Genomic DNA, 15,796 nt, shown 5'->3' on the forward strand with positions numbered 1-15,796 from the left:
TGACCTCTTCTGCTGAGCTGCTGTCTATCTCCCGATGAGCTGCAGATCAGGCCCCATGGTGAATGCGGTTTTCTGTCTGGGTCACCTCCTCTTTCATTTAGTTCCTCTAGGTAGGTCAGGACAAACTCAGGGTAAGCCTGTAGGAAAGGACAGAGGCAGAGGGATACTGAAGAAAAACATCAGCTTTATCAGCAGAATCACAACAATCTAAACACCAGGAATGATGGGAAAAGTGGTCATCGATGTAGGCAATATTACAAAAAGTTCCTGTGTGTAAATAACTTAGTATTTCACAAAGTTTTTGAATGTACAACTAGATAATGACCTTTTCATATGCACTCAAGTGAAAAATGTATAAAAATCTTTTATCATTATGTATCAGTTTAAGAATAAAGACTGACAGCTCTCAAAACAGGAATTCTTATAAACATGAGGAAAAAAATGTATCCTTATGTTTAGATAATCATATGTAATTAAGTAACATATTTAGGTAGGCATTTCCATGAAATATTAAAGGAATTTTATATGGCATATTCTAAATTAAAACATACCATATACATACATTTTTGATTATCTTAAATCAAAGAAAATGTTACTATTTTAATTAAATAAAATCATTTATCTACTTAATACTGTTGATCCTTGCTTACATGTCCAAACGCCTGAAACATGCCAATTTCTCAGGCTCCAACACTTCTATCCAAGCAGTTGTCAGAAGTCTGTGTCCATGGTGAAACTGGAAGAATGTTTTTTTATTTATAATCATGGAGTATCCTGAGTTGGAAGGGATCCACAAGGATCATGGAGTTCAACTCCTGACTCCACACAGGAGCACCCAAAAATCCAGCCTGACCCCCCCCTGTCCCAGCTCCATGCCGTTCCCTCGGGTCCTGTCACTGTCCCCAGAGCTCAGTGCCTGCCCCTCCACTCCCCTCGTGAGGGAGCTGCAGGCCGCCATGAGGCCTCCCCTCAGTTTCCTCTTCTCTGGGCTGAACAATCCCAGTTACTTCAGCTGCTCCTCATGTGTCTTCCCCTCTAGACCCTTCACCAACTTTGTCACCCTGCTTTGGAGGATCTCTAATAGTTTTATGGCCTTATACTGTGGTACCTCAGACTGCACATGGTACTCGAGGTGAGGCCGCACCAGCGCACGGTAGAGCGGGACAATCACTTCCCTTGACCACCCAGCAATGGTGTGGTTGAAGCACATGTAAGACCACGTGCTTCACTCTTTGATACCAATCACGTTTTGGAGTCTTGCCTTAATATACATTTTATTTGATTAGGCTTTAGTTTTAAATTCTGTGACCATCTGTACTATCTTTAATAGAAAATGTATAGATATTTACCACAAAAAGTTAGACCAAAACTAGTAACTATTCAAACAGTTTGACAGTTAACACTAGCAAACAAATCTATTAACGTATTAAACTCTTATAGTTACAGGCTGAAGTACCTCAGAAGTATAGGAAAAGCCATCTTTTTTCTCTGTTATGTCACTCAAGAGTGTATCAACATAAACAATTTCATTTTTAAAGTAGGTATTGCTACAATACTTAAACACACAGACATTTTCCAAAGCCAGTTCTGCATGGACATTCCACTGATTCAGCAGAACTTCTAGGCTTGAACAAAAACCAAAACACTTAAACACCTAAACTCAAATCTACTCTCATGTTCTGAGAGAACTTTTTTGTTCATACCTTAAGAACACTTCATAATGTTTAATTTGTTGTTCTGACCTTAAATGTTACTAGACATGCTTAACAATAAAGCGCCTTTTTTTTTTTTTTTTTTAAGCTTCAGCTACATTATTTTTAATTTAGCTTTCTGTTAGACGTTTCCCATGAGTGCAGATATTTTCAGTTTAGGAAAACACTTTCCTTTAAATTAAATCCCTTCACAACAGCAGCAGTACAGCAAAGAGTGGGGTGTTTTTACTTCTTAAGAAAACAACAACAAAAATTACCAATCAGTAATGTTAACTCCTCTCCTGTTTATCACCTTGAATAGACCATGTATCACTGAAGTTTCCTGTGCTGCTTCAGTTCCATCTGTATTTTAATTCTGATGGAATATGCTAACTTAGATTTCTGGCATATTTTTCAGACCCAGCTATATGAACTGTGAGCTTGGAGTCTATTTCCTTAAATAACACTCTTCCTCTACAAGAACATAATGCTCACCTTACTTACCAGTGCTACTAAGAGAAGTGGTTCTGGTTTCTTTCTTGTTCACTTTTCACCTTTTCTTCCTGACTCCATGCCATCATTTCTTCTGTGCCAGAACAAAGCATTTGGCAGCCATGCAATGACAACAAACAGAACAAATCTAAGTTAAAATTAACACAGTAAAATGATAGTTATTAACCACATGGGTACTCAAACCCAGCTTGCCACATGGCACTGTGCGGCACGTTTATGCCAGTAGGCCAGACGGCGTGGAAGCTGATGAGGGAGTCCTTGTTTCTGTCTGATTCATCACAGTACCTATAGGCCCGCATTTCCTTGGCATTAAACAGCCACTGTGGGTACACAGGAGAACCTCTCTCTTTCAGAGAAGTGAACACACAATGAACTCCTGGTGATGAACGTGAAAAAAACCTCAAACCTTTCCGGGACAGGAAAACTGTTTTGCAGACAGTTCTACTCTTAATCAAATAATACTTTATAAAGTTTTATTTTTAGTTCTAAACACATTTCAACACATGCATCTAGGATAGATTTTGCTTTCAGTGCACACCAATTACATAGAAACCTATTGGGAAATGCACCTTCAAAACTTGCAACAAAGCACACTGAAGAACACAATTAGCTTATCTTGCTCACTTTCTCAAATTGAAATTTTTACTTATAAATTATCTGTAACATTTACCTGAAAAAGAGTATACAACCTGACCTACTGCAAGTAAGGATATCGTTACATTTTTAGGCTAATAAACATTCAAGGGGGGAAAATATAAAATTATTTTTTCCTTTCTACATAAGAACAAAGTTTATGAAAAAGAAAAGCAATGTCATGACTGAATTATGGATCAGTGTCTTAATAAATACCTCATGATTTTACTGTTTTTCAGTAGATACTATTCTCTCACATAAAAAAGTTAACTATATGTTGATTGCATAGAGGAGAGTGTACATTAATGGCAAATACAGTAAGCAGCAGGTATTAAATCCAAGAAAGTACATTTTCTTCTCAGTCTGGATGATGTGTCACATATCATTACACTGCATTTTGCTGCTTTCCTTTATGTCAGTTTTTGTTGGCCTACATATGCTGCAACTTAAAACAACATGACACTACAAATAAAGTGAATGTGATAGGAAATATATAGAGAAATACAACGTTTCAAACAGATCTACTATTGTTAGTATTTTTTCCCCTCTAGAAGACATACAGGCTAGAACTGAAGTATTGTAGCTGTTATAATCAGAAACTTTGTATATTATAAGGAGAAAGGTTTCTAAACTGCAATTTTTTTTTAATGTTGAAGTATATTTTATATTGAAGTAAATAATCAGTATGCCTACTGAAATAAGGAATAGTACAGCTGACATTTTGTGACAATATTTTGTGATTATTCAAAGCATTCTAGAATAATTCCAAATAGCATACAATGCAATAAGAACACAATCTCCAGTTTATCTGTCTATTCAACTTGTCTGAGTAATCAAGTTGAATCCAATGTCAATCTGAAAAGATTAAAAAGGGAAATCTACTGCTAGAAGAGATCTGCTATTACTTGGCAGGGTTTTGTTAATTTTTTTCCCCCATTTTTCCCAAGGTTATCAGTATATAGCACTGCAGACATTTCCAACATTTCTGTAAACATTTTCAAAATGTTCGTGTGTTTAACATGATCAAATGCTCAGACAAAGGCACAATTTAAAGAATCCTCAACAGCATGAATCACTGGATATAAAGCACTTACATGCTAATGCAACCTAACTTTTTAAATTTTTTTTTTTTAGATGACAAGGCTGCTGGAAAAAAAAAAAAAACCTACACTTTGGTGAATACTCTTTCACCCTTCCACTGATTGTCCATGGATGCTGTCCGTGCTGATAGTAATGTGTATGAACCTGCTGACCTACAAAACACCAGAACTCAAACAAGAGCTCAGGGTTCTCATCACCAGCAACACACACTAATAAAGGGGAGTGCCTGTCAACGCTGTATGAAGATCATTGTGATCATACTGTCCAGATTTTTGTTGTCATTTGAAGACTTCACCTGACCAAAGTAGAAAGGAACCTCTCAGCAGCATAGTTACACCCAGGAAAATATACCTAATTTTAATCAATATGTTTTAAAGTATGTGCTATTTCCTTTAACTACTAAAAGTAAGCAAAACAGTAACTCACTGTTATTTTGAAAATTTTCTGTTGTAATTATTTATTTATTTTTAAATACTTCTTGGAGGAGGAAGGATGCTTTTAAATTTAGCATTTCTGTTTAGATCTGAAGATTAAAATTTTTTTTTCTTGTTATTGAGAGACAGCTTTTAGGACACCTGTTTTGACAGTGGATTGGTTTTTGATTTATTGATATTCATACATAACATTAGAAACTGCTATAAAGGATTTCCCACAGCACATTAATTTCACATAAATGTGCTGCATGTCCTGCAATAAAAATAAGATGCCTCTAACTTCTTCGATCAAAGAACATCGCACTATTTATTAAAGCTTTTTGCCATGTTTCTTCTATAAACTAAATCCCTATATTCGATCCTTGTTCAATGTTAACAGGATGTGTTAGTAGCATATCAGGCTTGAGCTTAAGTGGCTTAAATGCTTTCCCAGAATGCATTTTAAGCCTCTGATAATGAATGAATTTAAAAGTGTTGGAGCATGCATCTCATTTTAGATTGCTCTTCAGATTCCTTTCAGAGTTAGCCTCACTTCTAAATACTGACTTTTAGTTATAACAAGTTATTATACCAACTGAAGAATAAGATATATTTTCACGATATAATTTAAATAATTTAAAATGTGAACTACAATTCAAGAAAAAAAAGCATTAAAAAAATCACAAGTAAAGTCCTGCACTGTTTTCATTAGTTTTATATTTATATTAATTTATTTGATAAATACAAAATATTTAGAAAACAGGAACAGGAATTATTGTAGTAAGACTACAGTGTTTACGGTGGTAAGAATTTCCCCCCCTCAAAAGAAAAAGAGAATACGTTTAAAAAGAAAGACACATCCCAAAATCCGCTATTTGCCAAATGCAGAAATAATACCACACCTAACAGCAGATGGAGCCATTACTTCCTAAACTCACTACTGATAGATGCTACTTGTCTCTGTTACAAAATGAGTACTTCAAAGACTTGCATTTCATTTTACAATAAATAAATAAATAAATAAAAATTGGCATTTACACTTCAAATACCATGATTTCACAAGGGGAAAAAAAGGTTGCTTTCTGAAAACACCATGGATAAGTACCTAACAGTAAATAAAGATGTGAAAAAGAAATAAGGTCTCCAGCTCAGTTTATTGGATAAAAGGAATAGAAAATTAATCATGCATTAAGAATTTTTAAAATGAAAAGGAATAAATATATTTTTGTAGTAATGGAAACTAAATCAGAAAAGCTACCTCAACCAGAACTGTTCTCTCTATATGATACCAAGGGCATGGGCATTTTAAAATCAGGTTCCAAATTATTACATTTCTCATTAATGACTAGCAGTATTTGTATCCACATTTGTTACTAAAATGAAGATTTTTGAAAATCCTTTTCTATCTTTCATTCTTTGCTACTGGAATATAATTCAGCTGCTTACCTCAATCACATTATTCTGACTCCGGTAAACCCAATCAGTATGCCAGAAGTGAATTTTACCTTCACTATGTGTTTGGATAATATTTTAGATAATAAAGGACTGCTGGAGTGATTGAGTTAAACAAGAGCAATGAGTGTTCCGGGCAAGCTGATTGTCCACAATGGCATGATCAGCCTTCTCCTTAAAAGATACTGGAAAAAAAAAATAAAATAAGATAAAAAAAAAAAACAAAAAAAAAACACAAACCAAGTGAACTTAATTAGAAGAATCAAAATTGTGGTTAACAGAGTATAAATACAAAGGAACCCTAAATGATCTCACCTGATATCCTGCTCCAAAGGCTACCACAGGTTAAACCAAAGATTTAGTTTCTGAAGCAAAATTGATTTCCCAGCTCTGTGGATCAGTCTCCAAATGAAGTGGTCCAAACCTTTAATTACATATAGCAATTAAAAGTATTTAAAATCAGCTCATGATTCAACCCATATAAAATCAAGATCAATCAACTCTCCCTGATTGATTTCTTTGGACACTTTTGCATTACAATCACCCTTTCTGGACCTACCAGAAGAGTATCTGAACAACTTCTGTACATTAGATATGCAAATTGGGAATAACACATGTTAACAAGGAGAAATTTCTATTCCTGTAACTAAAACAAGAACTGCTGTCTTCCTGTCAGCCTGGCAAGTTCTACAACATTAAACTTTAAATTACAATTTTACATATATTAGCTGAATAAATATCAGATTGTCATAAAACTGAAACTCATACTGTTACAGGTAGAACTACTAAAGCTAACGTTATGTAAAGATAACTTTATATTCACCCAAGTAAGTCGGATTGCTTTTTAAAAATGTGAATAACTTCAAAAAAGCTACTACATACATACAAGGAAAGAATGATTCTGATATTTAAAACAATTTATATTCCTTCTTCCTCTGCAATTTAAATAATGCATATAACAATTTTTCCTGAGCCTTAGGGGGGAAAACGATTTAAAAATCTGTAAATTCTTCTAAAGCGTAATATTCCTGCAGAATTCAGAAGTCAAACTTTCAAATAAATTTTAGGTTTTTTTTGCTTTTCTTCATTTTAGTTGTCCACATTACTACGTTCTCTATTAAATGACATTTTATAGTGCTCTTAATAGTTTTCTTTTTTATTTTCATTTTTCACGTGTCAGTTGAACAGAGGTTGCTTAAGTAGATGCAATGTCATCAAGTCTTGAAATAGAAACTGTTCCTGATCAGTAGTTTCAGGGTGTTTACAAAAACACATTTCTGAAGTCACATCCTACATCAGGCAAGACAGAACTCTTTGCATTCCAGTATACAGACAGTTGCTTAAGGATATATCAGCCAACCGGGACCATGCGTGTCTGACTTGCGTAACGCTTACTTTAAATGTAAATAAATCAAAACTAGGTTCAGTACACAATCTTGTTCATCTGGGATATGTCTTAGAAATGTCTAGCAGAGGTAGGGGTTATTTTTTTCCCCCCAGGTGTCAGCAAGTGACAGATCTCAATGACACCCCATGCTATTTTTCTACAGGGAGCACCAAGAACTAGAAATATACAGACTTACTACAAATCTTGACATCTGCAACAGTCCCAGGGTATCACATCAGCCCCTTTAGGTTATTTCAATTTGATCTACATATCCATGAAAATAAAAATCAATGTGCCCAATGGTCTAGTAAAACATTCACCCTATCCTATCCAATTGTTTCTTTTCTGTGAAGCACAGGCGTAAAAGGCACAGTGACCCTCAGAGCTATGCCATTGGGAACATATCCATCTTCGCAAATGATCTCTCATGCTGAACAAGTTAATAGATATCATCTATTAAAAGAACTTTCCCCTTAATCCTTCTGCAGTGGCAAAGGCCTACTGATAAGTGAACGCTGCACATATTGGCAGGTGCTTTTACAGGTGCTGTGTAGCAAAACAGCAAGTGGAATATTTTAAAGTACTTGAACTATATGGAATGTTATGATCAATAACTAAATTTAAGATATACCTTTTGTTGGTATAATCTCATCACACCATAAAGACTTCAGCTACCAATGGAGAATTTCAGAAAATTCTTAAATCCAGATGAAAAACAAGAGGTTTTTGCCCTTTTAAATGTTGCCTTAAACAGGCATGTGATTAAACTTAAACTACATGTGATTCAACAAATAATTGCCCAGAAGATTAACCTGTACTTTTGTCAGTGCAGGAACACACTTGTGAAAGGTTTTAAATGGTATTTCCTTTCATAAATATAGTTTAGCTTGTGAGCTTTTTTGTATATCACATAGCTGTACTTATCAAATTAAACAATACCAATGTATTTTATCAATCTGATATCTGAAAGCAAAGGTTTATTAAAAATATGTACAAGTGGTATTTTATACTATTCCACCTCAAAACTTAGAGAACTAAGAATTTTAGGTAAGAGAAAATGCGTTGGATATATTTAAAGGAACCATCAGCTGCTTCAAGTCCATTAACTCTAGTCATCCCACCTGCAGCCTTATATATTAGCTACCAATAAAATCTGTTTATGCACTACCACTGCTATTCCATTAGTTGTATAGAATCTGGATGTAAACATTAGCATTACAAAGAGGATCACTTTTCACACAAAATTTTCAAAAGCTGAATTTTGAAGATGTATCTCTCGTTGGAAGTAGGCATTTTAAAAACAATTTGTGCAAGTAGTTTCATCCTTTATCATGTATTTCATGTATATAGTCTAAAAAGAACCTGCATTTTATTGCTCTTTGATTTGTCCACTTAATTAAGTGACAACACTGGCTGTAGTTTGCTCTTCTCCATTATTTGTAGACCCACCCAGGGATCATTTTAAAATCTGGTGAAAGTCACAGCTGGCTCCAGAAATAGTAGTCAAACCTGGAGCTCCATTGTGCCTGCAGATGTTTCCTTCGCTACATGCTTGGTACTACATACTTGGCAGTGAATCAGCACAGTCTTTATCCTCCAGTGTATCCTCCAAAAAAAAGTTTGTGAACTGCTGCTTCTGATGTACTTATTCTGCATGCTTGTAACTTCCTACCTCTATGATATTAACATGATTTGGAAAGAGTGAGAGCAGACACAGAATCAGTCTCAGGGCATTAATGTGGTAACATTTAAAATAGTCTAATAATAAGCTCCTTAAGCGCTGTCAAAAGTTTTTAAGTTCGCAGCTTTGCCACCTCTCCAGATACCTGCTCGAGCTCTGGTAGTCTTTTCCCCAGTTTTCTAAATAAGTTGGCTTGACTCAGCATTACATATCAGTGATTCCCTTATGAAATATGGTTCATATTTCATCAAGAAGCTATAACCTGGTATCTGTAGTCCTTAGACAGCCAAAGTGGAAAAAGGCCAAGCACCTAAAATTTTTCTTTGTTCCACTGCTACTTATGGTATACTTCTTATATTTCCCTGAATGAATGCAGCCACTACATTCAGTGTAATTTTGTGTTTCAATAACAGACAATAACATGGATTGATGTCATGAGAAAAGGATGCAGTACTGAAGATTAGATCCTTCATATTATTTGCTTTTCTGTGCCTGGGTTTTGAAGTCCTCTGAAATTAGCAAATATTTTTTCTATCATGTCAGTAAGGTTTAGTACGATTCACTACATAATAAGATCTGTAAGTCACAGAAAACAGAATAAAAGAGAAGCAGACAGCAAATTTGAAACTAAGCTAAATAACATGGGTTAGCAGTGAAAGAGGCCAGTGCTTTGCTCTCCGCTTCCCCACCTGAGGAAGTTAGAGCGCGATGAGGTTGTCTCAGCCTCCTCTTCCCCAGACTCAGCAACAAAAGTGTCCTCAGCCTCTCCTCACAGGACATACCTTCCAGCCCTATTACTAGTTTTATTGCCCTCCTCTGCATGCTTTCAAATATCTTAACATCCTCATGGCACACTTTCACTAAATTCAGATCCTTACAAGGTTAGAGGAAGAATTCAGGCCCAGAAACTAAATGCTGTATAATATATGCAATTTTATTTTATTTTAAACTTCAAGACCATTTAATATATTTAACATAAGTTTTTATGATTCAATTGCAATTTGGTGACTAGCTATAAAATTGGAATTTATGACCTCTAGTTATAAATTGAACATCAAGTGTCAACCATAACATAATATAGGTTATTATAAAACAGACCACTTATTTTATCAGATTTCACAACTATCAAAACCAAACAATATTGCAAATTTTCTGCAATTGTGCAAAAATTCCTACGTAATCTTACCTACAGAAAATCTAGTGAAGATGTAGAGTACCTTTTCTATGTAGTTTCATTTATGTTCATCTACAGATGTGGCACCACTGATTCCAACTGTAACTGACTGACCAGCAGCTCAGCAGCTCTGTACCATGGCTCAATTCAGAATCATTCCAGCCTTCCTATGAATGGAGAGGAAAGAAAGAAAAAAAAAAAAAAGGTTTGAATAAGTTAAAAGAACCAGAAAATTCAACAATGTGTCACAAATAGAGAGGTCATTATGCCTGGATAACCCAGGATATTAACAGTTGCAGAAAGTGAAACACTATCCACAACTTAGCAGTCAATGAGCCCTGCTCAGAACCAGTGATCTTCTGTACAACAAGGGTGGCATTTTACAGTTCAGTGCAAAATGGAACAGACCCTTGATATCTTCATTTGTCCTTTTTCTCTGCATATTTCACAGTGCAACGATTTAGGGTCCATAACGTGTCACTTGTTATACTTATAACTATGGAGTTTACTTGAAATATGTATGCACACAAAAAAAGTTCAGTGAACTGCAAAGATTGCCACAAATCTATAGCTTTGAGCTGAAGTAAAGTTTTACTCCAAGTCTGAAACAATGCTGGTTAAACATACCAAAAGTCCCATTTGGACAGCCTTTGCTTCTAATGTGTGCATTCACTACAGAAGATCACTTAAAGCTTTGCTAGAAATCAATAGCTCAGAATATTTTTTTCATTACACTCTACTTTAAAATTGCAATGGATATATTTCAGTAGTATTGTGAAAGTACTTTATTTCCAAAATTTTACTGTACTGGGTATTGTAAAATGAAGAACATTGTCAGTGTTTTATCTTTGCAAATTTCAGCCTTATTTAAAAAGCTGTAACAGAAAACGCCACTGACAGCTTCTTAGATCATATTGCACTGTCTTAGAACATTGATAGGTTTTCCATTATATTTATATTTCTATAAATATTTTCTGTTTGTCCATCTTTCTGTACAACCATGTAATACTTCTGAATAACTGATTAAGATCTCTTTGCAAAAATATGTCCGCAAAGACTGCTTATCGTTTCTAAGAACCTGCTGTATGAACATGGTTTATTTACTGGAAACATTTCAGACAACATTATGCTACAGAACAGCAAAATAAACAGTAATTAAAGCTTATGATTTGTACGTTAAAACATAATTAAAACATTATTCATTTTAATTAAGTATGAAAATAAATGATTCAGCAGCATATCCAAAAACTGGACTGAAAAATTTCAGTTCTGTGTCTGAAATGTCACAGGCTTTGCATTTTCATCTGGTATCTGAAGCCACACCATGAGAAAAGTTATTTTTTTCCTTAATTGCTAGATTGACTACAGCAGAAATACAAGAAAGTATACAAAAATTTGAGTCTAACAAACTTCCCATATAAATGTATTTTTAGGTAGATTCAAAGAAGTTTTCAGACCACCCTATTCTTACTTCAACCATGGTTTCCAGTTATGTGCTTCATATTTAGATTGCTTTTTCACAACTTTTTTTTTTTTTTTAATGCAAATATTAGGTGAACCTCAAAGCAGAATTTAGATACAAAGGGAGATGTAATTGACCTGAACAAACAAAAAAAGAAATGCTTTAAACCACAAAGATTAGTACTTCCACTGTACAAAGACCAGTGGTCCATAGTCAAATATGATAAAGGTAACATAGCTGTATAATGAGTTGAGGCATTACATTGTTTATCTTGCATCCTAGAATCATAACAACACCTGTATTAGAAGTCACATTCTTACTTAGCAAATTCTTATCAAATTTATGATATGATAAATGGACAATTAAAGTATGTTTGATTCCTTTTTGCCACATAGTAGAATTAAACACTTTAGGATGTGCTAATTTCTTTGCAGCAAACTAGAGAAGAGATTTAGCTTAAGTCAAAAGTCTAACAACATCCAGATTTTAAAGGATTAATCAAAAATATTTTTAAGTGTACTGTCAATCTCTCCCATATACCATAAATAAAATAAAATAAGAGGTAATACATTTAGAATAGACACAGATTTCAGCACTGGCTGTTCCTGGTTATTTGGGGTGAAAAAAGAAGTTTCCATTTAGGTATATTAGAAAGAAAACTGATCTATGAATAGCAGAATTAACTAAATCTATGAATTCAGCTGCACTCTGAAAAATACATTTATACTCAACTTATTTAAAATATAAATAGCCAGAATTAGCTATTTAATTTGTCCTGTAATTCTTGACAGAAATCAAAGCTCCAAATCATAGTGTAACATTATCCCAGGCTAAAACAGCTAATTGAGTAAATACTCATTCTGCTGACTGAATGATACGCTACTTACAGTATCACCATCTCCTTTCAGATAAATCTGCACAGTACAAGTAGTTCAAATTTAGCAATAAAGTTGGCAACACGCTAATGTACTTGAGCGTAGAAAGGCTCTGTTGTTGCCAGACCTTTGACTTGAACTTGATAGGGCTGATTTGGCACTCAGCGACTGGTTACATTCATCAAGAGGTGAAGCTTCACAACAAAGATAATGTGGTGGAAGCAATTAGTATTCAGAATATCAATAATAGGTCTTTGGCATGTGACTGTAGGCTAAGAAAGGGTTTATTAGTATCTGATATGTAATATGCTTTAAAAAGCACATTACAAAACTATTTTAATGTTATACTGAAAACCATATATTTTTCATCAGAGAAATACTTAAACTATATATTCTAATTTATTTATTCCAAGCTGTTCTGATATTCACATATACATTATCAAAGACATTTCAAAAACTTTAAAAAGTTAAATATACTTGTTTCCATTAAAGTGCACTGCAAAGTGACAAAAAAAAGTTTCCTCTTTTTCTTTAGGAATAAATTTGGAAAGCTTAGCATTTACTTTTTATAGCATCAGATTATTCCATGTTGTCAGTGATGAGTCAAAATAGGACAACAGTAGTAGCTGTTTTCCTACAGTTTCCATCATCTCCAACAGAATCCCTGCCAAAGAATAAAATCATTGCTCTGCGCTAGCCAATAACCATATCGAAGACCCTGTCTCTATCCTTCCATCCAAAATTTGAATATCAACTCTCATTTGAATATGCTCCCTCTGCTGTCAGTTAAGAGAACAGAAAAAGAGGGATAATTCTTGACTACCAAGGCAGTCCAATCATTAAAGATATATATCACAAGGAGCTGGTTTACTCATAGCTGCCTTGCTGCAGCAAAAGGGCCATGGTAAAACAGGATAAAAACAAATCCACTATTTAAAAAATAAAAAAAATAATAATAATAAAAAAAAGAAAATTCATTAAGAAAATGCTTTTTTTTAGGCTTTGGTGACCAAAACAAAGCAAAAGAGTAAGTCACAGAAGCACCCATTTTGGAAGGGATCTTGTGAGCATATCTACTCCAACATCCTTTTCAGAGCTGGGTCAACACTAATTCAAACCTAGTTCCTTAAGGCTTTATCCATTAAGGTCTTGGAAACCTCCAAGGATGGAGATTCTACAATGTATTTTTTCATTTTGTTTCAATACTTAATCATGCTTAAAGGGATTTTGTTTTCCCCCCTCTTCTACCATTGTACCTCCTCTCAATTTATGACCATTGTCTTTCATTCTGGCATTTCCATCTGTGGCTGAATCACATGGAGGAGAAAAAAAAGCAGTGAAATCTAATAATAAAGTCATTAATTTGACCAAGAGGTTGTTTGAATAAAAGTTTAGAATCAAATAAAATTTGCACTGACTTATGCACTCTCTAAGCATACTTACCAACCTTAGAAATTTCCCAGAATATCTGAATAGTTGGAAAAGGTGTATATTAAATGAATGGAGTTTAAAGTAAAATAAGAGTGGTAACACTTTCAAATATACACAGGTAGGTTACTTCTGCTTTTTGAGGAGAATTATTTCATATTCAGTTATTGTTCTACTCTTTACAGGAATTTACAGGATATTGATAAGGACAATGACTGTCATGGTAACAATTATGTTAACTTCTAGTATTATTTCAACCATGACTTTTTCAAAGTAAGGTTAGTTAAAAGTTCCTAGTTATGTCTTTACATTTCCTATAACGACTTTGTCATCAGTTTATGCTTTAACAACCACAAGGCTAAGACAGTATAATTCCCCCCAAGCACAGTAAAGCTTTCTTTGCTACTTGATTGGAGAACTGGAAGAAACAAAAAAAAACCCACATCACCACAAAAGCCAGCTTCCCCTGTACTCTCACTGCATGAATGTTTCACTGGTTCAGAGTTCTCTGCAATATTGATATGTAAATAGAAAAAATAAAAAAGGGTTTACTTGAGCTATAAGCATTTTAAGATGTATTTTTTTTTCATGGTGACTTGGTACGTTGGTTACACTAACAAAATAAAGAAAAAAAAAAAAAAAAGAGAGATTTTCTCCTAGCAATTAAACAAAGGAATATATAATAATATATCATTCATGTTTTAGCCCAAGAAGTTATTGTTTCTGCAGGGTACTGATTCTCACTTTATAAAATTCAATCCTGTTTGAAATTCAAATGAATCTATAGCCTTTTCAACTCTTAATTACTGAAGCCACTGTTCTTTTCATAAGGAAAATATTTGAATATTAGGGAGATTTTTAGGGAGATTGAATTTAGGGAGATTGAATATTAGGAATATTTGAAATATAGGGAGAATGCAAACAGTGAAAGATGAAAAAGTTCCCTGTGTTGTCCTTCATGGGCACTTTCATACCTTCTACAGCCCACATCTAATACAAAGATCAGGACTGCCCTTCTCCTCATTTCTTCCTCCACACTTGTTTGGGGCAGAGACATTACAGCTCCCATGATCTTGTGATGCAAGGAAGATCAGTCCTTTTCAGAAGTAGTAACCTTTCATTAAAAGTATACACTTTTGCACAAAGAAGCAATTATAAGAGATGTTTCACTGTATCATCTTACGGAATTAATTAGTATTTCTGAAAACACAGGAGTATGTACACTGAAAAGGACTTGGTTCCTTGAGAACACCAAACCAAAAATAACTAAGACAGATCTTCCAAAACTGATGAAATTTAAGCTTTTATAACATCATCCTAAGAATATGAAACTTGTACCTTACACAAAAGTGTCTGCAAAGCTCAGTTCAGTTACCTGTATGTTTTATGTTCATGGCTGATTTTTCACACTGTTACAGAAGGAAGTATCACAGCCTATGGGTACAATATCTGGTGATCAGTCATAGATTAGCCAGAGGCCATAACATCAGTAGTACCGATAGCTTTGGATGGTGTTTTCTCTAGGAAGTGCCATCCTCATTTTCTCAGTAGCAAACACAAAATACTTTGGATCAGCCTAAACATCTCAAAATTAATGTTATTTTACTTACAATTTTGGCCTATTAACGAAGTCAAAGTACATTTAATACAAAATGCACTTTGGACTTAAAATGCAAAGCTACCTTTCTGTTTTATGCAGAAGAGTTGTATCGGCTTATTTCCACAAGGAAATTCCTGTGAATCATAGCAGTATGATCTAATAAGTCGGTTAAAGGCTTCAACCTTTCAATATTTCATTTAGTGGTTGATCACAGCCCAGTTCTCAGGAATACAGACAATACTGTTGTGACAGTGTTTAAAGAGTCAGAAGCATGCTTCTCTTAGCCCACTTCAAAATGTTTAAAAAAATGCACAACCAGAACAGTATCTACAACAAGCAACAGTGGCCATAACTTCCTTTTTGGAGACTTCAACTTTTTCAGTCTT

At 34.3% G+C, this 15,796-nt stretch overlaps 1 long non-coding RNA gene across 5 annotated transcripts in view; it reads right to left on the minus strand.

Moving 5' to 3' along the window:
* The window catches only part of LOC106017859 (uncharacterized), an 89,386-nt gene that overhangs the window by 53,795 nt on the left and 19,795 nt on the right, over positions 1-15,796 (minus strand). For 3 of the 5 annotated variants that reach the window (XR_011809820.1, XR_011809818.1, XR_003497471.3), the window contains 4 exons: positions 10,058-10,212; positions 6,119-6,227; positions 2,196-2,277; positions 5-137 (listed from right to left, as the gene is read on the minus strand). This is a non-coding gene — a long non-coding RNA (uncharacterized lncRNA). Of the gene's footprint in view, positions 1-4; positions 138-650; positions 737-2,195; positions 2,278-6,118; positions 6,228-10,057; positions 10,213-15,796 lie in introns of all 5 variants that reach the window. The other 2 variants (XR_011809817.1, XR_011809819.1) reach the window with 2 other exon arrangements.

Source organism: Anas platyrhynchos, chromosome 5, assembly GCF_047663525.1.
Source record: "Anas platyrhynchos isolate ZD024472 breed Pekin duck chromosome 5, IASCAAS_PekinDuck_T2T, whole genome shotgun sequence".
Lineage (NCBI taxonomy): Eukaryota > Metazoa > Chordata > Aves > Anseriformes > Anatidae > Anas > Anas platyrhynchos.